This window comes from Pleurodeles waltl, chromosome 3_1 (assembly GCF_031143425.1).
Source record: "Pleurodeles waltl isolate 20211129_DDA chromosome 3_1, aPleWal1.hap1.20221129, whole genome shotgun sequence".
NCBI classification, from domain to species: domain Eukaryota; kingdom Metazoa; phylum Chordata; class Amphibia; order Caudata; family Salamandridae; genus Pleurodeles; species Pleurodeles waltl.
The window spans coordinates 1,527,825,623-1,527,849,384 of NC_090440.1; the positions used below are offsets into that span (position 1 = coordinate 1,527,825,623).

At 41.2% G+C, this 23,762-nt stretch overlaps 1 long non-coding RNA gene across 2 annotated transcripts in view; it reads left to right on the top strand.

Annotated features, from left to right (window-relative positions):
- LOC138283380 (uncharacterized) overlaps window positions 1-2,970 on the top strand; it is a 29,469-nt gene extending 26,499 nt beyond the window's left edge. For both annotated transcript variants that reach the window (XR_011201225.1, XR_011201226.1), the window contains exon 3: window positions 2,355-2,970. This is a non-coding gene — a long non-coding RNA (uncharacterized lncRNA). The remainder of the gene's footprint in view (window positions 1-2,354) is intronic.
- Window positions 2,971-23,762: the final 20,792 nt, after the last annotated feature.

The following is a 23,762-nucleotide window of genomic DNA, read 5'->3' on the forward strand; positions in this document are numbered from 1 at the left end:
TTTATTTTAGTTTTAATAAGTTTATTATGTCGGATAGATGAATTTAAGAAATTATCTGTATCGCTGAGACATGGATATAGTATGGAGTACATTATTCTGCATGTGTTTGTAAAGATCGGTTGCGACATGCAGGAGGGTCGTTGGGAAAAATATATAAATTATTTAAATGAAAAAGGAGAAACAAGAAAAAAATCAATGGAAGACCATAGAGGATAATCATCATCCATGTTATCTAATAGCCAATAAGTGGATTGTTTTAAGCAAAGTGCATTGTGATAAGCTTGGTTTGAAAATCTAGAACGTGAACTCCAATGTACTGTATATTCTTTTTTAAACTTCGGTAAGGACATACATAGTTTCCCTTTATTCCGCAAGAAAGATCTGAGTAAGGGATTTATTTTCGTGAAAAAATAAGATACGATATTTGTAGGGTAGAGCAAATAAAACAACCGGAACCAACATAATTTTACTAGAATCAAGACGCCCCCACCAGGAATGAAATAATAGTTTCCATCTCGTTATTAATAAGCTTAGCCTAGTAATAGTTTCTTGTAAGGTAATTTTGACAGTATCTTTCACAGAATTAAAGAACCAGAGCCCCAAATATTTAATTTTATGTGGGTGCCAATGAAAACCAGAAGAAAGAAAGCCATGTTTTAAATAGGATTTATCTTACATTTTTCAATATTAGATTGTATGCTAAGGGGAGGGAAAATCAGTCTCTTCATTACGAAAAGCTGGAAGTGACAACGTTAGATTAGAAATAAATAGGAGTATGCCATCTGCATACACAGATGATTTGATTTTATTTTCACCATAAATTAAACCTCATATATTATTATGTTTCTTATTTTAGATTAAAAAGGTTCAATTGCACAAATAAATAATATAGGAGATAAATGACAACCTTTTCTAACTCCTCTTTTTAGCTTGAAAGGTGGGTGAATTAAACCATTAACAATTAGAACATTGGAATGTTGGGATCTCCATTGCAGACATTGCTCCAGCTGGTAAAAGCCCGGAGCTTCAACATTCCAATGTTCTCTTTGTTCACAGCTACAGCTGTGAACAAAGGCCTCACGGAGCCCGAGGGGATTTTAGCCTCATGGGGCTCCGTGAGGTCCTTGCTTTATTTATTAGAAGTGGCAGAATGTTTTAATAGCCTTAGGGCCTGCCGTAGCGGGCTTTACCGGCCATTAGAAGCCCCCTCCCTTGTTAAAGACCCTGTGGGCTTTACCGGCCATGAAAGGCCCCCTCCCTTTTAAAGGCCCTCGCATTTGGCTCAGGCCTTTAAAGCTGGAGCGGGCCTTTAATAGCCGGTAGAGCCCGCTATGGCGGGCTCAAGGCTATAATATAGAAGCTTGTGGTGAGGAATACAAAGTGAGTTTAAACTGATAATTGTGGGACAAAAGCCAAGACTTGAAAAATAAATAGCCAGTTCATCCGATCAAAGGCTTTTTCAGCATCAAGAGCAAGTGCTGTTAAAGAAGACCTATAACTATTGGATTTGCATAAAATATTGAAAAATAACCTTGCATTATCAGAAATAAATCCACTTTCAACAAAACCAGATTGTTCTTGTTTCAACAGACCTGTGACAAGTGGATCTAAACGCAAAGTAATAATTTTGGAAAATATATTATAATCAATATTAATCAGTTATCTTGGTCTATACCTCTTACATAATCTAGGATCTCTAGTTCCTTTAAAGATCAAACAAATCAATGCTTCTTGAAATGCACCCTGGGCTGCCCCTGATTTAGGAAAGTAATTAATCAAATCATTTAATTATGAGAATAAAATGTGAGAAACAAATGAATAAAAATCAATTGAAACCCCACCTGGGCTTGGTGCTTTGCCTCTTTTAATTAAATGAAGTACTTTAGTAATCTCTTTACAAGAGATATCCATTTTCAATTACTAAAAATGTATTTCCTTCCCAGTGTTTGGTTGTATGATAACAAGATATTCCACAATTCGCTCATGTTGAGGTATAAGTTCAGGAGTGTATTAAATATTATAAAATTGGGCAAATTCATTTAAAATATCATCATCCTTAAATATAGGGTCTTTATCATTCTTTTACATGCATTCCACTTTGCACTTTCTTTTTTTAATTTTGGGATACTTTTCCAACATTTTCCAGCTTTATTCTGTCCACCGTAATATTTTGCACTGGACCTAAGAAGATAAGAAGCATTTTTTGTGGAAATGTTATTAAATTGGAATTTGAATTTCATTATTTCATCTAAGTATGGTTTGGATTTAGATGAATAATACTTATATATTTTTTTATATGATGCATAACAATATACAGTTCTCTATTTTGCATTCTTCTTTTATTTGATACACAGGTAATTATGAAATCCCTAGCAGCTACCTTGAAGGAGTCCCAAACCACTTGTATGGAGATATCACCAGCGGAGATAAGATTGAAGGACTCAATCGCAAATTTCCGAAACACGTGTGAAGAATTCATCCATGAAAGAGCATTGTTAAATCTCTATTGTCTGTTTGCATTTAGAGCACATAACAAATCAAGATAAATACTGATATGATTGAATTTTAGAATTGTGCAATATCAGCATTGATTAGGGTTTGTGTGATATATGTTTTCATACAAAAATATAATAAATTATTGACTGGGAATGATGAACTGGAGATAAAAAAGTATGGTCGCGTAAGTAGGATTGCATAGTCTCGATGCATCAATAATTGACCTCTGAGTTATTTTATTGACAAATTGTTTATGCATTTCACTTGGGATAAAAGTAAATTTAGAATTCCTGTCAAGAAAAGGATCATATATGTGGTTACAGTCTCCAACACAAATTAAAATGTCATTAGAATATAACATTCTGCATATGACTGCATTTTCATCTGTTAATGGAACAACATAATTACAGAGGGTAGAGACTTCATCTTTCATGGTGTTGACTAGCATTTAAGTTTGCTTAACTTCATGATTCACTTACTTAAAGTCTCTAGCAGTTTGTCTTCTAAGGACCATTTGTTGATTTTGGTTTCAATGGTGTTTGGGTATTTTTTACCCATTGCCCACAACCTTATCAGATCTTTCACCTACTGGAAAGGTTTTGTTGTTCATTCATTGTTAATTTTGTTCTGTTGCATTGATTTTGTTCCTCAATCATTTCCTACTGCTGTTGCTCATAAGATTTCTCTTATTTCCTCCACCTTTACATTGCTCTGCTCGAACCTATGGGTCCAACAACTGCGAGTGCTGGCCTGCAGCACTTGCCAAAGGGGCTATTCATTGACACCTATCCAAGGCAAGAACAAACTCTACCAAGTCCATGTTTCCCTCATGGCCTGTCAACTTTGACCCCTCAGTATTTTCCCCAGATGAGGTCCACTCCTGCCACAAGACTCATAAACAAAGCCCCACATGATAATACCATGTATGTCGCTGGCTATCATGCTGCGCTGCACTGTTCTTGTTACCATTTTCGAAGGTTCCCTGCAAATCCTCAGGCCCTGGGCCCACAGAGCTGGACAGGCTAGTTTTTATTGTCTAATACAGCGGCCAGTTGCTTTCATCAGTCTCACTTCATATAAAGAGTATGGGGCACCACCTGAGACCCAGTGTCCTGTACTGCTCTCTCAGAGTTTCACTTGTGGGCCACACTGCACAGGAGCTCAAGGTCCTTACTGGCCTCCAGGCATCAGATGTCCAGTACCTCAGGCTAATGGTCTCTCAGAGAAGGCCCGAAACCAAATAGGGCCCACATCTCATCTTGCTGCAGTCATCTTCTCACTGCTTAATAGCACTGCATTGCCTGCCATCAGTGCAACCGGAGGCGCACAGTGAGTGGTGAGTCAGATTTCCCTCCGTGGCTGCCAATATGCCATGCCAGGACCCTACAGGCTGCTCCCTCACTCAGCGACCAGACTTCAGCTGCAGGTCTCCAACTGCAGTTTGTTTTGCAAAGACCACAGTACACATTGCCTTTCGTTAACATAATAACTTTATTTCTTTTTTTTTAATTCAATTATTTTTTTCAAAAAAGAACAAGCTATGATCATCATTTAAATATTATCATATAAACATAAATTACTGATGATACATAAAAAGGTAAGCAAAATATTAAAAGAAAAATCAAGTACCGCATTCACATATATTTGAGATCAATCATCTCGTCAAAGCATATGATCATGCAAGTAGACAGCAATATTAAGGTGAACATATACCCTAAATAGATATAAACCTGACAACTTATATGGAGAAACAAATTCAGGGTTGTCGTAAACCTAACAAAAGGGCCCCATATATAATCAGATTGTTGAAAATTGTCATTTAGTTTATAGATCATTTTCTAAAATTTTGCCATATCAAACATATCCTCAAGCTATGATTGAATCATCGGACAAAAATTTGTCTTCCAGAAACTTTGTTTTTTTTAGTTTAGCTAAGCTGAGGGCTGTGGAACGCCATTTAAAAGTGTGAATGGATGTGGTGGGCAAATCTGAGGTGTTGCGCAACAGTGTTTAATACTTTGTTCAATTTGTGGACATTTCCACAATATATGAACTATGCCACAATTAGGTTCTTGGCATCTGCAAGAGAGGGAATTGTTGCTGAGATTTATTAGGCTGGAGACCAGTGCCAGTGATGCAATATTTTAAAGTAGTTACATTTAAGGCAGGAGTTTGTAAGCACTTTATTGTAGTTTTCCAATAAGGTATCCCAGTCCTTGTCTGAAAGTTTCATGTTCAAACGTGAGGACCACCAAAGTCTTAGATTACTGGAGATTTCTATAGAAAAGGAGTGATCAATTAGTATGGCATAAAGACCAGAGACAATTCCCTTAAAGTTTTTCCAAGTATGAATATACTGTGGAGTTAGAGATTGGGAGGTCATATCTTGAGTTTTTGCCATACTTAATGAAAGGGCAGAAGTAATCTGAGTGTCTCTATTGATTTGTGATGAAGGGAGTCTGCATTCTTGTTGCAAACCTATGAATGATTTTAAAGAATAGTGTTGTGTAAACATGTCAGTAATGTGGTTTATTTTATGTTGGTCCAAAAAGACTAATTGAGTTAAACCCCTCTATACGTATTGTCTGCATTATTCCATAGTGGAGCTTGGGAGCATAAGCGAATATGAGTGTTCGTGAGCCAGGCTAATTGTGATGAGTAAATGATGGTATTAGTAGAATTCATAAATCACAGGCATTTAGTATAATAAATTGCCAGCTCCGTGCCTGACTTGAGTAGTGACTGTTCAAACTTAACCCAGAGGGGAGTGTTCCTATGAGTGGATAACATGCAGATAGAGTGAGCAAGTTGTTGCACAATCCAATAATTTTCTAAATGGGGAAGATGTAGACATCCTTTTCACTGAGGATGAATCTAACCTTGGGATACCAGTTGAGGTCTATCACCATCCCATATGAACTGGTGGAGGTTGTTTTGAAAAAAGATTGTGGGATAGGAAGTGGTATAATTCCAAAAATTTAGTTGAATTTGGGGATCATTTTTATGATCTGTTCTCTGACCCAGAGTGATAAATTCAGAAGTGACCATCGTTGGTAGTCTCTTTTGATTTGTTCAACTATGGGATTAAGGTTATCCATAATCATATCTTTTAGACCTTGATTAATTAATATCCCCAAATATTTTAGTTTTGAGTGTAGCTATTTAAAAAGGAGTCCGTTAAGGGAAGCTTTAGTAGAGGTGGGAGTCAGTGGTAGGGCATCACATTTAGTCCAATTACATTTATAGCTGGAGAAATTTTAAAATGTGGTCAGTTGAGAGAGTAAAGAGGTTGCAGATATTGTTGGATGCAAGAGACTCAGAAGGACATCATCTGAATAGTAAAAGGATTTAATGTCCCCTGCAGTAGTATCAATGCCCTTAATATCAGCATTATTTTGTATGGCTATAGCTAGTGGTCCTAGGGCCAAAAGAAATAATAATGGCAACAGCCGGCATATTTGTCTAGTGCCGCGATATACATTGAAACATGGGGATGTAAAGCCACTGTATGTAGCAGCTGCCTTGTGAGAACGATACATGCATCTAGTTAAAGTGATCAAATCTTTCCCAAATCCCATCTTCTTCATGGTATGGAACAAATAGCCCCTTTCTATTCTGTCAAAAGCTTTTTCCGCATCCAGAGAGAGAAGGACTTTCTCATCAGTATTGTTTTGCAGCTGCCTTAACAGGAGTAAAATAGTGCAGAGATGATTAGTAGAGGATCGACCCGGACAAACCAGACTTGAGATGAATGTATTAAAGAGGTAATGCCGAATTAGAATGATTGGCCTAACCTTTGGCCAAGATATTAGCATCCAAGTTTATTAGTGAAATTGGTCTATAACTTGGACATTCTAAAGCCTCTTTACCTTGTTTGGGGATAACCGTGATACAGGCCCTTAAAAAGTCAGATGTCCAAATCATAGTGCCACATTGAAGACATATCTTAAAATTTGAATATTGTAGTTTTTGGTAATCTTATAAAATTCAATCGGAAACCCGTCTTTCCCAGGTGCTTTACCAGTGACCAAGCAATCAATTTCCTTAAGATTGAGTTTTGGAAAACAAAGGCAGCTTCTTCTGTCTGATCTAAGCAATTTATCGATGTGTAGAGTGTTTCAAAATAATTCTGAAATTGGGACAGGATCTCTGAGGAAAGAGTAAGTAGGTCACCTTTAGAGTTTCTAATAACGAGAATCACTCTAGATGATTCTTGCTGACGTAGTTGGTGAGCTAGCAGTTTCCCAGTCTTGTCCCATCATTTATAATGTTACTGACAAATATGAAGTAGATATTTCTCTGCAAGAGATGTATAAAGATTAATAAGAGCAAATGTTTCAGAGAATAATTTCTTCAATATATCTGGGGATTGTGTTTGGAAGTAGGTGGCTGTAAGAGTTAAGATTTCTTTTTCTAGGTGGATTCTAGCATTGTTTGCTTGTTTTTTTAGCAAGTGTAGTGTCCCTCATTATCAAGCCTCTTAGTACTGCTCCCCACAATGTATGTGCACTGCATTGTACTTTAAAAATTGTTCTATGTATAGGCATAATTAGCATTTTTATTGGGGGAGTCCTATATGAGGACAGATTGAGCTGCGAAGGAGGTTTGGGGGTTGAGATTCTCCTTGACATATTTGAATATCTATGAGATCATGGTCAGATATGCTACAGGGAATGATATTGCTTTTGTTACGAGTTGAAAAACAGAGGAGGAGACTAGAAAGTAATCGATATTGAGTGTGTGCATTAAGTAAAAGTGTAGTCCCTCCCATTCGGATGTAACAGTCTCCAGGATTCCTGTAGTACGTGATCTTTAATGAAATCCAGGAGCCTGTGTCTATCTTTATTGTGATGGGTGTCGGGTTTGTCTGATCTGTCAATAAATGGATCAATAGTAACATTCCAGTCTCCCTGTATTAATACTTGGGAGGACCCTAAGGATGTCAATAATCTGCTAAATTGGGATAAAAAGCTAGTTTTAGAGTCCGTAGGAGCGTCTACTGATCCTACTATTAAAAAAGTGTTGTGAATATCAAGTTTAAGAATGATGTATCTTCCCTCTAAATATCATCCCATTTTTGCAATATTTTGTAGGGCAGATGTTTGTTCAAAAGAATTGCGACTCCTCATTTGTTTTGTGGTGTGGATTTGTTAGTTTTCTTTTTAGATATGATGCTTGCATGTACGACTTGGACAACCCAATCTCATTTTAACTTTTCACTTTCCTGTGAGGTAAGGTGGGTTTCTTGCAATAATGCAATATCTGGCTTACTGTGACCAGTATAGGTAAACATTTCTTTACTTTTGATAAACTGTATCAGGCCATGTACATTCAGGGAGGCAATCTTTAGCGATTTTGTGTGAGTTGACTGCATGAGCGTTACAAGTGGACGTTAGGGTGGAAGTGTATGTACGTATTAAAAGGAAGAATGAAAATAGTATGTATTATTTGTGTTTGAAGCTGCATAATATAATGTTATTTATAAAGCTGGGCATTTCAATGATGTGGACAGGAGACTCTAAGTCCAAGATATTTCACTAACAAATACTTCGTAGAGTAGATGGTCTAATAGTTATGGAAATAACAAATATACAAATAATATTTCGTTTTGTGTCCAATAACAGGCGTTTAGACAAAGATGTGCAACCTGCTTAAACTTTTAGCTGGGGGTTGCGTATAAGACAACATCAGCCCTTTCAATATCAAATAACAATACCCAGTGTATAAACTAAATTTTGAAGTAGAGTTGCAAAGAGAAGATAATGGTGAGCAATATATTCAGGTGTGCCATTTCACAGTAAACAATAAGAAAAAGGGAAACACATATAATACATCAATTACAAAAGTACGGCCAAGTAAGATTCAATTGTGTGATGCAAGGGAAGATGAAAAACAAAAGAGAAAAAAATGAGAGATAATATAAATGATACATTACACATTTTTTGGGAATACGATATTGTGGATATAGAAGTTGTCTATGTTCATGTTTTCAATGGCGATCTTGATACATCGCTTAGTGTTGACCCCATCTAAGTTCTAAGTTTGCCACCACAGGACAGTTTGATAGTCACAGTTTCCCGTCTGCCACATCTGAAGTAGTGTTACTATTTAGATCATGTGTAGTTGATGGAGAAGAATCATAATGTTCCATCATTGATTCAGTTTCATCCAAGTCGTTTAGGAAAGTTGCCAAATCATGTGGGTTAAGGTATTCCTTGTTTTTTCCTTGACATGTTATGATTATTGCTGCCTGTTCCAAGAGCCCTTATTTGTTTTCCTTTTTCTTTAACCTAGGATGAAGGGTTAGAAATTGCTCCCTCCTGAGGTTAGTGGGGCCAGAAAAGTCTGCAGTAATAATGATCTGGGCTTTGTTGTAGGTGTATTAGATGTGTTCCCTTGCTCCCATGATGATTTGTCACACCTGTTGGTGACATAGACAAAAGCCAGGATGTGGCAAGGTTGTGGAGTACGGGTGGAGTTTCCTGAGTGTACTTGATGGGTGCTTTGAAATTTGAGTTGGGGAGAAAAAGTATGTTTCATCAATGTAAGGATTAGAATTTTAAGGAATTGTAGGATATCATCCTTTTCCAATTGTTCTAGAAGTACAATAATTCTGATATTGTCCCTTCTGCTGTGATCTTCGAAATCGATTTTTTTTGTTAGAGGTACCAAATATCTTGACTGTGTTTCGGGGAGTTTGTCAAGTCGCTTTTCAACCTCTGTGAGGTGACCGTCCATTGTTTGAATGCTTGATTTCCCCCTTTAGAGTCTGTACTTCCAGTGTAGTCACAGTTACTGTATTTTTTACTGAGGTAATCAAGCTCTTAATGTCCAACAGTTCTTTAAGTAAAGTATCCATTGCAGTGGGTGGAATATCATGTGAGTTTGCCATGGTATTTGAGGGATCTTTAATGGCTGGGTCTGTCATTAAAGCTTCTCTGTACGATAAATGTCTAACATGTAAGTTTAGACATGGGGATAAAAGTAGATGGATAGGGGAAATGTCACTCTTACTTACGTTAAGCCCATACCAGTATTATAGATGCAAGGAAAAAGGTTAGTTTGAGGATAGTTCCCAGATCAAAGTGGCTTGCGATAGTAGAACAAAGAGGGGTTACCTCCCCAGATAGAGAATGCTTCAATTGACTGTAATCCCTAAATTCCTTTGACACTTTCCTTTTTCTTCTTTTCTTTTTTCCTTTCTTTTTTATGTTTTATATTTCTCTCTTCTTTCCCCCTTCTTTTTCTTGTCCTCTCCCTCCCACCTTTGTCTTTCATCAATTTTTCCCTCTTTAGTTCTTTAAGGGAGTTTGGGAGAGAAAAGATTGTATGTGCCAAGGATCATGCCTCTTCCTATGCCTGTCAATTAGGTTGAGTTGAGTCATGCCTCATAGAAATGTTTTAACTAATAAATCAGGCTATGGTTAAGTATGTGATCAAAGCATCGTTAGGAAAACATGAGCTAACCTGATGAATGAATTACGGGTCCCTGCAGCCAAGGAGAAGGGAGGCACGCTCTTCTTTCAGTGCGTCCCTGGGCAGATTCATGGATAAGCATGCTCTTTGCCGGACCTTTATTGGTGAGATCCTTGGTGAGCTTGTTTTGTTGTTGGACATCCAGATGCGTTGGTAGCACCTTGACATGGTGCTCCGCCAGTGCCGCCCTCAAGCTCCTCTGTCAGCCGCTAAAGCTTCTCGATGCTTCTCTGCCACTGATTGGATTCCTTTGAGGCTTCTCTGGCCTGCTCTCCCTGGTCCTCCGGGCATGCCGCACTTGTGAGGAGGAATGCGCTGGTGACGGAGGCTTGCTTCTCTTAATCACAGACTCCCTCCCATTAGAAAAAATGACTTGCCATTGGTTTTAATAAGTCATCTGAAAAAGTTTTTGTGTGTTGCAGCTCAATAAAGTGTGCCAGGGAAGTTGAGAAAAGGATCAGGCCTCATAGTCCCCCTCAAAGCCTGAGCAGAGAGCTGTTGGAGTGTGACTTTTGTAATCAATATTAACATGAAAAGCTTGCAATGTAATGTCTAATGAAACCGCATAAAATGTGTTAATGTAGTACTAATGCACACGTTTGAAATGTGCCCACGGGGAGTGGCCACCAATGTATACGATGATTAATTAAACTGACTAATAATTAATTAATAATGTACTCATGTATGGTTTGTATTAACATATCATGATTAAGAGTTATATATTAGGGTTATGATAAATTAATCACTATGCCTTAGTTAGCAAGGGTCTGGGCCTGGCTGCCTGGTCTCATATTAACTGTGTTTTTCTAACTTGCAATGTGCTGTTTCCCTGAAGGACACGAAGCTGTACTTTTCCAGAAACTAGAGATATGTGTGTACCCGTGGTGAATTCTTTCTGATGAGACCCAACTTGCTCAAGGAGACATTCTTGCTGAATGCAACAGTGTAATTCGCAACAGGTGCAAGGTCGCCTGGACTAGGGAAAGACATTGGAACTACTGACTGGAGGGACAAGGTTAACTTTTCTTACCTGACATTCCACATGTTGAAGACGTCAATCACAGGAGCCAATCAACTGCATGAGAACTGTTTTAGGTGAAGATTCTAGTAAGGTGTGTGACGGATTATTGGACAGAGATAACAATGCACCAAATATTGCCCAATGGGAAATTAGAGACTTGTTCGACAACTTTGATATAACGGAGTGACACAAGGAGAAATGGGCCATTACCGGACATTCCACCGACCCATTACTTTGCCATCCCTTCCCCTTCTGAGAGACTTTGTCATATACTTTAAACCATCCTCATCTTACTCCTTGCCTGATACTTACTTCTCCTCCTTCTGAGGGAAGAGTTTTCTTGCTATGCCCTACTGAGACTTACCTGTTTTATCCTGGCTGATGGCGAATCGACTGATGTCCTGAGGACGAAGACTGACGCTGTATGCTGCCCCATTTGGATGTGTAACTATCTGCTGATAAACTGTAATTGTCTGTTTGTCTTTTCTTTCTAGGTACCAACTGCTCTTTTGATAGAGGCCGTAGTTAGATGTTTTCCAAATTCATGTTGCTCTATTGTTTTGCATGAAGCCCAACATGCTGATGCTAATTAGAGGTTAGTTAAGGAGTTCACTAATATCGGGTGCAAATAGACAAATGATTGAATCTTTGCTTTGTTGAATAATGTACTAATGATACTCCGCTAAAGTTGACTCATGTTAACATCGTGCTTTGTTCTAATGTTCATGACCTATGCTTTGATAAAGTCTTATTCGAGTTGCCAAGTTATAGTGGTATTGATGTGCTTATTGATATTGCTACTAATAAATATGACACTAGAGTGTAACAAATAGGGAATAAATATCCTAACACTTACTAGATGTGTGTGGTTATTCATGGCTGAAAGCTCATGATTTGTTTGATTCTTTTTAAATGTTATTGATTAGTTTAATTGATTAATTATTGTGAATATTGATTATGTTATTGATCTATTGATTGAAATGCTAGACAGATATCTCGTCCTGGGAAGTCCCCAAACGTGGTCAAAAGGTTCATTGGCCTAAAACGAGTCCCCTTGTAAGTTAAATTAACAAGGTTTGGACGCGTTATCAGAGCCGCCATTTCTAACAGCATCAAGCTCCGTCCTTAACTCCATTTCGACCACCAGAGATCATAAAAGTCCACATAAAAACACACAATTAAAACAACATATCATTCTAAATAAAAGCCATACAAATCAGACCATCAAAAATGTGAACATTATACAAATGAAGTCACAGTAATTACATGTAAAACGGGCCACTAATCCCTAATTCTTCTGTGCAAATCAGCAATTATGGGCACATTTTCCATATTATGTCAAAGCACCAATCCTTTTAGATCCTAAAAACGTGTGCAAATGGCAATATTCAAAAACACCTATATAATAAACATACAACCTTTGGTTACTCTCTAGCTTGTATACTCTTGCTGTAGCAAATCCATGGCGACATAAGGAATCTCGAAATAGAATATAGCACAGTCCTAGTAGTGTTAGTGCTGAGAATCCTGTAAGCCTCAGTATGTCGACTGCCCATTTCCTACACAAAGGTGCAATCCATTTAGCTCTTCGATTTCCATAACCTGGACAAACAAATATATATACTATTGACTCAGATGCCCCTTTGCAAACAAGACAGTCATCTCACATGGGTGATGCATCAGCCCACTTACCTCAAAAGGAACTTGTAGATAAGGATTTATACATAAATTGCATGTACAATTTACACGCAAGTGAAGGAGTAACTTCATCAATCGTGGTCTCGTACAAAGGAAGCAGTTTAAAATCAATCAATTCCATTGTCACTGATCCATTACAGCTGGCAACAGTTTGGGCAGGCACATATTCCCAGTACAAAGCTTTTAGAGCCGCGATGGGGAGTAAATGTACCCAGATTATCTCTAGGCCCAATTTCCCTAGTAATGTTTTAAGAAAGTTTAACCGTGGTATGTTCCAATCGCAGGTAGGAGACATGAGATCACTTAAACCCTCTCAATACATCAATGGTCTGCACTCAACTTCCTATGCCATTTTCTTAATTGCCATATCCAAATTCACAAGAGTTTATGGAGTACTCGGTCGAAGTGCAACAAGGGAATTTGTTTACTACCACTGTCAGTATGATGGTATTTGCACAACCCCAAATTTCCGAGCCATACAGGGCTACCTCCAAAGCCTTAGCATTATATACCTGCAAGACGGTGGCAACTATCTGAGGTACAGTCTTTTTTGTGAATCTTGGATATATTCGCTGTATGCTGTAGTAAAGATATCTGGGATTTTTTAACTTGTAAAGTTGTACATTTCGGATTAGTCTTGGCCCCAAATAGTCAAAGTTAGAAACTAATTCAATTGACCCTCTCCCCTGTACATTTTGCATTTACAGTTCTTTAGCTTTGCAAGGTTAAGGATCATGTATTTAGATTTTGAACTTTTTTGTTCCAACTCCTATGCTGCACAAAATGCATCAGAATTAGTCGGTAGCTGCTGTAAATTCTGGGGAGCTTTGGAGAACGAAAGGGTGTCATCAGCAAAAAGCAGGGCCAGCACTCTCTGCCCTGCCATTATCTTTCACTCCTGGTGCAGCTCTGTTGCAATCGTTTGTGAAATGCTGTCCAGAATGCACAGGCCCCAATCTTCTTGAGTGGCAGCCCAACACTAGCTAGGTCTGCCTGTCGCCTCGGACTAGGCCTCAGTCTGTATGATCTTTGGCAGTAAGGCATGTTCCAAGGAGTTTGAGGATTTACACTATTCCAAGCTATGAGGATCTCCACCCCTCTATGATTCATAAATGCTGGCAGAAAGAAATGAGAGCTCCATTCATTGGACAAATACACTTATCAAATAAGCCAAGATTAGCCTAGTTGCACTGCTGGAAAGAAAGAGTTTACTTGAAAAAGAGGAAACTCGATTGTATATTACTCTGTTTAAATCACAGCTGATATTTTGCCTAAACAAGTCCGAGCAAGAAATTCAGAAGAAAAGGAACACTAATTTTTGAGTCTGTTAACGCAGTTGTAATAAAATTATTAATGAATATTCATGTATTTTGAGTGTTGAAATTGCATAGAAAATGTAATAAAGTAAGAAACAATTATGCGTGCATTTGAAGGTGCGCCCTCCAGTGTACTTATTAATGGCTTATTAATATGAAATGATGAACTTATGTTTAATTAATGTAGTAATATGTCATATTGAGGGTTATGCATTATGTATTAGCTTTATTAATCGTAAGGCCTTAACTTAGCGAGATCGTGGCCTAGTCGCATGGCCTCATGTCAAGCTACATTTCTTGATCGACTTATAAAATGGATGCTTAGAGAATTAAATTGTGACTTTCCTCTGTGCTGACCAAATGCTCGCAGCTAAGTCTTTCTCATGAGAACTGCTTGCTAGGAGATGATGTACTTGTCAGAGCAAAAATGTTTAATGTAATGTGCGCAAGACTGACTTTCTCAGGAGAGAACAATGACCATACTGACTGGAGTATAGGCTGAAACAATATTGATACCTGATGAGCCGAATGACGGGAGCGGGGGAAGAGGAGCCAATCATAGACATGTGAACCATGCACTTGAAGAATTGTAGATTTGAAGTTTTAGTTTCATTGGATTAAATGTAAACATGTGATCCCTTGACCAATAGGGAATTGGGAAGTAGTTTTAGGAAATCTAACTTAGCCAGACTGCACCGAGGAGAGAGAGAGACCGCCATTACTTTCTTGACCGTCTTGAGAAGAGACGTGCTTAACTTTATTACTTAAAGACTTTGCCTTTTCTGAACTTTGATGCTGAATCCTGATGACTAGCTGTCAGAACTGATGTCCTGAGGACGAAGACTATCACCACTTGCTGATCCAAACAGAGGATTGACTATGATACTGTTTGCCAAGTCTATTTGCTTTTGTTTCTAGGTACCAACTGCTATTTTGCTGGAGCCACAGTTAGATGTTTTTCCAAATTTGTGTTGACTAAATAGTTTTGCATGAAGCCCAAACATACCATCCTAATCTGATGTTAGTTAGGGTTCTCTCTAATGAAGTTCGATCCATGTAATAACCTTTGATGTCTGTTCTTTGTTAAATCTAAATGTATTTAATATCGTTTGCACAGTTATTCTTGTTATTAATTTGCACTGTAACTTTAGAATGTGTAGTAGCTCAAGCTTGGATTAGATTGCCATTCTTTCGCCGATTTAGTCAGCCAGTGCTGTTTCTGTATGTCTATCATTTGATTTTGAGACTAACCTTCGTGACGTTAGCATTGTTAATATAGGAAAATAAATATTCCAACTTTTACCCAAAGGTGTGGTTATTCATGACTGAAATGTCACGGTGAGTGCAACTTACTGACTCCTATTTGATTACTAATGTTATCGATTGTTATTGATTATTGATCTGCATGTATGGGATATATGGTGGGAAAACCTTGAAGCGAGTCAAAAGGTTCATCGACCTATCCGCATTTACTTCCTAAGGTCTGACGCGCTAACAAGTCAAGAAAAAAGACTATGTGCAGGGATTCATATTTACTTTTGCAAAAAGATTTGATACTCTGAGAAAGCAAAACAATAAATATAATTTTTAGGAAAATTAGTGTCAACAACAACATCAAGTGCAAACAGTAGAAGTCCATCACCATCGGCTGTTGATTCAGTTTATTCAGCCACTAAAAGTGATAACATATTGAGCTCCTCACTACATATCACTTTGTAGATGATTTTTGACTCTTCAAACAAACACAGAACACGAGACAGAGGGGTGGGGGTCGACCAAAAGAAGCAGGTGCAAAAAGGAGGCAGAAAGATCAGAGAGGACAACACAAGGGCTGAAGATCTAGAACAAAGTTGGACCCAAACAAGAGATTGTCAAGAGGCACTAAGATTTAGAGGTAAAAACACTCTACCAACACTATTATCAATTTGTTTTCTAAGTCCTTGAGAGAGAGAGGAGAAACAGCTACCGGCACTCAGATGCTCTTTTCACCTCAGACAACCTTTCAATTTTGTACAGACACATATTGACATAAACATTTTGTAGAAAGTTGAAATCTTCCAAGTAGTTTGCTTCTAGAATTATGGTGTCTAAACAAAGAAGGGCACTGTTCCATTATGATCAGAATAATAATTAAGTGCTGTATATGATTTAGAACAGGAATGGTTGGGCAATCACAGAGAGATGATGGTGAAAGATACCTGTAGAAATGTTTCACATAGATAAAGATGTGAGCGTAGATGTTGGATTACTCCTGAAATCTACCTTTACTCCCACTTTTCCTTTTAAAAACATTGATGCTTTTCAGAATGCTGTTACATATGACCTCAGAAAGCATGCATTCCTTTTAACATGAGCAATACAGTACAATAGTCTTATCAATGATCATTCCATTTTGATTAAACCAGCTGAAAAAAAATAGATAGGTATGATGAGCATGTCGTTATATACGGAAGAGGCCAGTCAACAGTTGGGTGATGTTGCATGCTGTAAGATGGTCACTAGAGCAGAATACAAACAGATGATCATTACACTCATTACACTCCATACTACTTAGAGAGGTGGAGGGATTTGGGTTTGGTTCTATCAGAAGAATATCTATATCTGAGGAGCTGTTTTCTGGCTGTACCAACAATTTACTTTCTACTCAAACTACATTAAGTGCTGTATTCCTAGCAATTATAACGCACAAGATGGAAGGATGAATTAAAACTCAATTTATTCCACAAGAACATTAACTCTGTAAATAAACCTACGAAGCACAGGCAGGAGCAGCAGGCAAATGCTGCTATCCAGTGAATCAGTCCAGGTAGAATTCCACATCCGAACAACAGAAACCAGGGCAACAGATCCTAACTGCAATATAAAGATACAAATACTTCTTTTCTTAAAGGAAGATACATAAATACATACAAAACACTATTAATAACAAACACTAAAACAATAGTTCCAATATGAATTAAAACCCACAATGCGGCAAAAACGATACGAGTAAACCTCCTGGCATACCTATAGTGTCTCCCAAGATAGCCTTTTAGATTCCACATCAATTTACATAGATAGTTTTCTGAGCTTTTTGTCAAAATCATGTCATCCTAAGTACAAGATGAATGATTTCTTGTGGCTAAATAATTTGTGTTTGATTACAATAGATGTAACTCATTCTATGCTTCAATCAAGCATGGCCCTCTACCATTACAAACAAGTGCGACAAGAAGGATAGCAAAACCACAGACAGGACCACAGACCACACCACCATCACCTATACACCATCCACGCACCTTACATCACACACCCCAACACAGCACCCCACAAACTTTCACCCACACCACCCACAATACACCCATGGCACCGCAACAACACCCCATGTTCTCTGAGGTGGAGCTAAGGGTCATGGTGGATGAAATCATCCGGGTAGAGCCACAGCTATTCAGATCACAGGTGCAGCAGACGACCATTGCAAGGAAGATGGAGCCATGGCGGAGGATCGTGGACAGGGTCAACGGCGTGGGACAGCACCCCAGAACAAGGGATGACATCAGGAAGAGGTGGAACGACCTACGGGGGAAGGTGCATTCCGTGGCAGCAAGGCACCAAATAGCTGTACAGAGGACTGGCGGTGGACCCCCACCTCCTCCCCCACAACTAACAACATGGGAGGAGCAAGTCTTAGTAATCATGCATACTGAGAGCGTGGTAGGGGTAGGAGGAGGACTGGACTCTGGTAAGTCAAATCTCTATTACTGTCACCCCACCTACCTGCATACCATCACAAACCCCTACCCTTACCCTCACTCCTATCAATCCATCACCTCCCACACACCCCACCATCACAACCCACCCCTCCCAATACCAATCCCTGCATGCAGCACCAATGCATGGACACCCATTACAGACCTGCATGGATACCTGTCACTAAAGCATGTACACTAGAGGGAAACAGCTAGCCTACCAAATAACAACTCACACAAGACAAAGCTGCCAGGGCAAAAACAACCTTAGAGGGCAACACGCCCATGCACAAGATGTCACACGCAGAAACAATAACACTGCATTTACATCCCCATAGGACCGCCAGCCAACGTCACCGGAGAGGAGGTGCCAGCAACATCCAGTCCCCCCAGAAGAGTCCCACAGTGATGGCAGCAGCTCTGGATGCCTGGGTCTGGATGACCAATCTGGCCCATCAGGGATCTCCAGATAGTTGGTTACCCAGGCACAGTCCCATACCACCACAGAGCCTCCCCCCTTAAGAGACACCAGCACAGTACCCTCCCAGCGGGTCCATACCTCTGTCCCCAGGACATGTCAATCAGCAGTGTGTCCACCACTACAGGGACCCCAGGCCACCCCACAAACATGGGACGATCAGGGACCTGGGGTCAGTGGCAGTGGGCAGCTGTCTGAGGCTGCAGGGGAAGGGTTGGAGCCTCCCCCTACCACTGCCAGGACTGCCACCAGCACCACTGCCACCACTGCCACCACTGAGCACTCGTCACCGCCGGCGTACAGTATGTAGTCCTGCATTCATGGGCTGTTGTGCAGCTTGGCCCCTGCAAATCCTGTGGGTCTGACACCCAGGTGAGACTGTGACCTCGCACTCCCCAAGATCTGCATCACAGGGCACAATGCCCCCTCCAGAACCAGTGGAAGAAGCCATCAACTCACCCCATTCTCCACAGGATGAAGCTCTCTGGGCACAATACCTCCTCCAGAACCAGTGGAAGAAGCCATTCACTCACCCCATCCTCCACAGGATAAAGGTCACTGGGCACAATACCCCCTCCAGAACCAGTGGAAGAAGCCATCCACATACCCCATCCTCCACAGGATGAAGCTCACTTGGCACAATGCCCCCTGCAGAACCAGTGGAAGAAGTCATCCACTCACCCCATCCTCCACAGGATGAAGCTCACTGGGCAAAATGCCCCTCCAGAACCAGTGGAGAAGCCATCCACTCACCCCATCCTCCACAGGATGAAGCTCCCTGGGCACAATTCCCCCTCCAGACCAGTGGAGAAGCCATCTACTCACTCCATCCTACACAGGATGACGCTCACTGGGCACAATACCCCCTCCAGAACCAGTGGAAGAAGCCATCCACTCACCCCATCCACACCAGGATGAAGCTCACTGGGCACAGTGCCCCCTCCAGAACCAGTGGAAGTAGCCATCCACTAGAGAGACTGTGGCCTTGCATTCCCCAGGACCAAGCAGTGGGCAAACCACCCACTTGAGAGACTGTGGCCTTGCACTCCCCAGGACCAAGCAGTGGGCAAACCACCCACTTGAGAGACTGTGGCCTTGCACTCCCCAAGACCACGCAGTGGACAAACCAACCACTAGACAGACTGGTGCCTTGCACTCCCCAGGACCAAGCAGTGGGCAAACCACCTACTTGAGTGACTGTGGCCTTACACTCCCCAGGACAGCGCACAGGGCATGTTGCCCCCTCCAGGACCAGTGGTGTTGTACCATCTTCCGGCTGAGGTGCCCCCCCATTCCCCGTCTCTCTGAGGTGCCTGTGTATTTTCGACCTGATGCCCCTTTAGTGTTCTCTCAGTGTTGTTGCAGGAGTGAGGTGGTGCCTTGGCCTATTTGTTGTGGCCCTGTGGCCCACGGACATTGAGGACTGGGCAGTGTCCCTACATTTGTAATTATGTATATACGTTTGGATTTTGATCCACTTATTCATAGTATTTTATCATATTACACTCACTTTCTTCAAATCATTTTGTCCTTGCATTATTCCTGAGGGGTACAGGGTAGATATGTTATGTTGCTGTTTCTGGTTGTTGTGTGTATGGTGTTGGGGGTGGGGGTGTATGTGTTGCATCTGTGTGTCACTCACTGTCTCCCCCCCCTTGTGTGCTAGGTGTAAGTACTCACCATGGTCGTCTTCACCAGCGTTGGTGTTCATAATGTAGCAGAAGGTCGAGAAGCATGGGGAAAATTTGCAACTCGGGCTCCATGGAGTCCTGGTTGTTCCCTTAGTCTCCACAGGTGAGTCCTTTGACTTCTGAGTTCCGATTCTGCCAGGCTTTTGATGTCATTGGTACCGCCCCGGAAAAGGTTGCGGATAGGCCGGTCATAATAGAGTGGGCGGTACATTGTCTTCCGCCTGGCTGTTGGCAGTTACTACTGTGGTGCTTGATGTGTTAAAGTGGCTGTCTGTCTGAGCGGTTTCTGCCATGGTCATGATTCCATTTTGTTACCGCCGGCCTGTTGGCGGTATTACTGCCGCTTTATCACCGACCGCCAGGATTGTAAAGAGGACCTAAGTGATTTGCCCAGAACCACATGATGTTGAGTAAGTGATTTGCCCAAAACCACAGAATGTTGAGCCGATGCCGTGGCTCAACCTGGTTCTCCAGTTCCAAAGTTGGCAGCACTGGCCTTTACGCCACATATCCTCTGCTCCGAGAAAATGAAGATCTGGACCATGAGGAATATTTATATGTGTGCTCCTTCATCCTGGCTATCAAGTGACTTAATAAGGGTGTGCTTCCTAGTATACTCTGGCAGTCAAAATGGCTGCAGGTATTTTCTGGTCTTGTGAAACTTGATTTTCCTATCATAGTAATGATTAACTAGGCAAAGTTTCCCCCTTCACTTCTTGCAATGCAGCATTCCCATAAGAATGTCTGGACGCATATCTAAGGATGCCTCCCCTCATGCACTTGTCCACATAACTCACACACTTAGTCCACTCCAGACCCCTAATATACATTTCATTGCTCTGGAATAAACGATTACACAAGGCATATGTACTTGTTTTGATTAAGGGAAAAACATGATCGCAATTTATTATTCAGCATGCATGAACACAGAAATCTGGTCGCTCATCAAGGTGACAGGGCCATAAAGCAAATAAGGTGTCATAAGTCATGGAGGCATCATAAATCATCATGACAGGTAAAAAATCACTTGTGTGTGACAAGTCATACATCAAACATTGTCTTCCTTTCTGGCACCTTTTACTGTTAGGCAATCATTCTTGCCGCTTTGTGGGTCCTTAGATTTCTTGTTGGTTTACTCTACTTGTGAGGGGTAGCCTCTTACTGCTGCTTAGGCCTGACTCACTACCTTGTCTGTGTGTTTTTGTGCCCTGCCGTCCGTCTGGCGGGTCTGAGCTGCGAGGTCTGTGCTCTTCTTACTCCCCCTGTCGGCCCCATTCACCCTGCCGTAAGGGTTCCCTAGGGGAGTGGCCTTCCTTTGGCATACTGCCTTTCCAGGTGAGCCGCTTTACCAACAATTGTCCCCCTTTTCACTACCAGCACTGCAACAACTGCTGATGTCCTGGTGTGGGTAGGTGGGTTGTGAGCAGTGCTTAATTTGTGCTTGTTGTTTCCGGTGCAGAGCACCGGTACTTATTGAGGGCCGGCACTTAGTTTCCTGTCTCAAGCATTTACTGTGAGCAAAAGACACGTGGGAAAGACAGAGGAAGAGAAAAATGAAAAAGCGTCAGAAAGGGGAAAAGCAGGAAGCTGACAGAGTGAGCTGAAGGGTCAGGGATTGGCTGTAAAAGGACTGGAGAGGCCCGAGGTGGCTTCAGGATTACGCTGCCTCAGTATTAAGTGCTTGCACTTTTAATTGCAGCAGCCGCATGTTTAAGAGGAGAACTTTGAGCATCAGCACCTTTTTATTTACAAATTAAGCACTGGTTGTGAGGCCCTGCTGTGCACTGTCCCTCGTATTTTCAACAGTGACCTGACCAGGGGGACAGTGCACCTTTTTAACACCCTCAATGTCTTTCTGGGGGTGTGATGTGCTTTCTCCTTTTGAGGGGTCCAAATGAAACCTTGCCCCCCTTCATTTTGCGCCAAACCTGGTGTGCTTTTTACCTAGCAGGAGAGGACAGGGGCATATTTGCCTTTGTTGTGGTAGCCGGACGGCCACATAACCAGTCAAACTAATCCTTACAGGTCCACAGTGGCCGTTATAGCACTGGCCCTCAATGCCCCTTTGCCTCTGCAATAACTCCCACACTTGATCCACTCTAGTCCCCTTATACACACTTCATTTATCCGGAATAAATTATTACACAAAACATATGTACTTGTTTTGACTATGAAAAAATCATGGCCACAATTTATTATTCAACCTACATGATCACAGAAACGCATCAAGGTGACCGGCCCATAAAGCAATTCATGTGTCATAAATCATGGGGGCTTTATAAACCATTGTGACAGGGAACGGGGTCATTAATCATTTGTGAGTGACAACTGATACATCAAACATTGCTGCTAGGTCATAAATCAGGGTTGTCATATCTCCATCCAGTCCTGTCATCTGCTTGTTCTCCTTTCTGGCACCTTTTTCTGTTAGGCAGTAATACATGACGTTTTTGGGGTCCTTAGATTCCATGTTGGTTTACTCTGCTTGTAAGTGTGTAGACTCTTACTGCTTCTTAGGACTGACTCGCTACCTTGTCTGTGTGTTTTTGTGCCCTGCAGGTCTGGGCTGTGAGTGCTATGCTCTGCTTACTCCCCCTATCGGCCCCATTCACCCTGCTGTAAGGCATCCCCAGGTGAGCAGCCTTCCTTTGGTACATTGCATTACCAGATGAGCCACCTTACCAACAATTGTCTCCCTTTTCACCTCCACACTGCCTGTGAGGCTCACATCTCAAGCTGGCGCCCCCTTTTATTATTGTTGTTTATTATTTTATTTTTTTATATAAGCAGCCCGCAAGAACTATGGCCGCCCATAGATTGGACCAAAACACACCCATCCCTTCCTTGGACAGCTCACCCCGCTGGGGGCATGCACCTCTGGGCATCTCGGATGGATGAGGCCATGCCAGATGCTCTACAGGCCATTTGCCTTGCAATATTTACTAACTGTAATACTCAGCTTTTACCTGGAGCTGCCAACGCAGTTAGACATGGCCCCCCACCATATGAGTCTGGGGATGAGTTTATACCATATTTTGGTTGTGTCACCAAATTACCTTGCCCCCTCAGTTAAACCCAACCAAATGTCATTGAGGAGATCTTTTCTGCCCAACAGTGCGAGATCGTTCCTCGTAAGATGTATTTGAGGAGATCTTTTCTGCCCAACTGTGCAAGGTTGTTGCTCGCAAGATGTCTTTGGCTCTTGGGCGCCCTGTCGGTCTGCCACCACTGTGGCTCCACCAGGCTTGCATTCTATGTGTCGAGAAGGGGCCACTCACCTGAAAAGCAGGATGTCTGCAGGGGCGATGGTATGCCCCCCAACCTCCTGGAACACCTCTCAGCACTTCCTGGTGGACACAGAAACCCCGGGAGGTGTCCCAAAAGGAAAGGGGGAGTGGAAGAGAAAGATACAAAACACTGCCACGGTTTTGCCGGTCCAGCCAGACAACCTGTATCTTCGGGGGGCAGGTCGTTGTTAACAGAGTGATAGTAGAGTTAGTGCATTCACCTTCCTTGAAACTGAATTTCTCTTTCTGATATGGGCACAGGAGCGGTAGAAGAAAACCAGTATGCTCCAGCACTTTTCTTGGATAATAATATTGGCACAATTACTAACACTGAATTACCAAAAACCCAAACTGAGTACCCTAACAATAAGTACTGCGACACTAGGGCTGGCTTCACAGAGATTCACTGTTATACACTACAATTAGAACTGTGGTTGCACTTATCATGCACAAGAAAGACAAACAAGGGAATTAATTATATCACATATAACTTTCCTGCATGCATAGGGTTAAACAAAAAGGAACAAAAACAATTGTAGAAATACAAATGTCCACTCTGGGTTCAAACAGT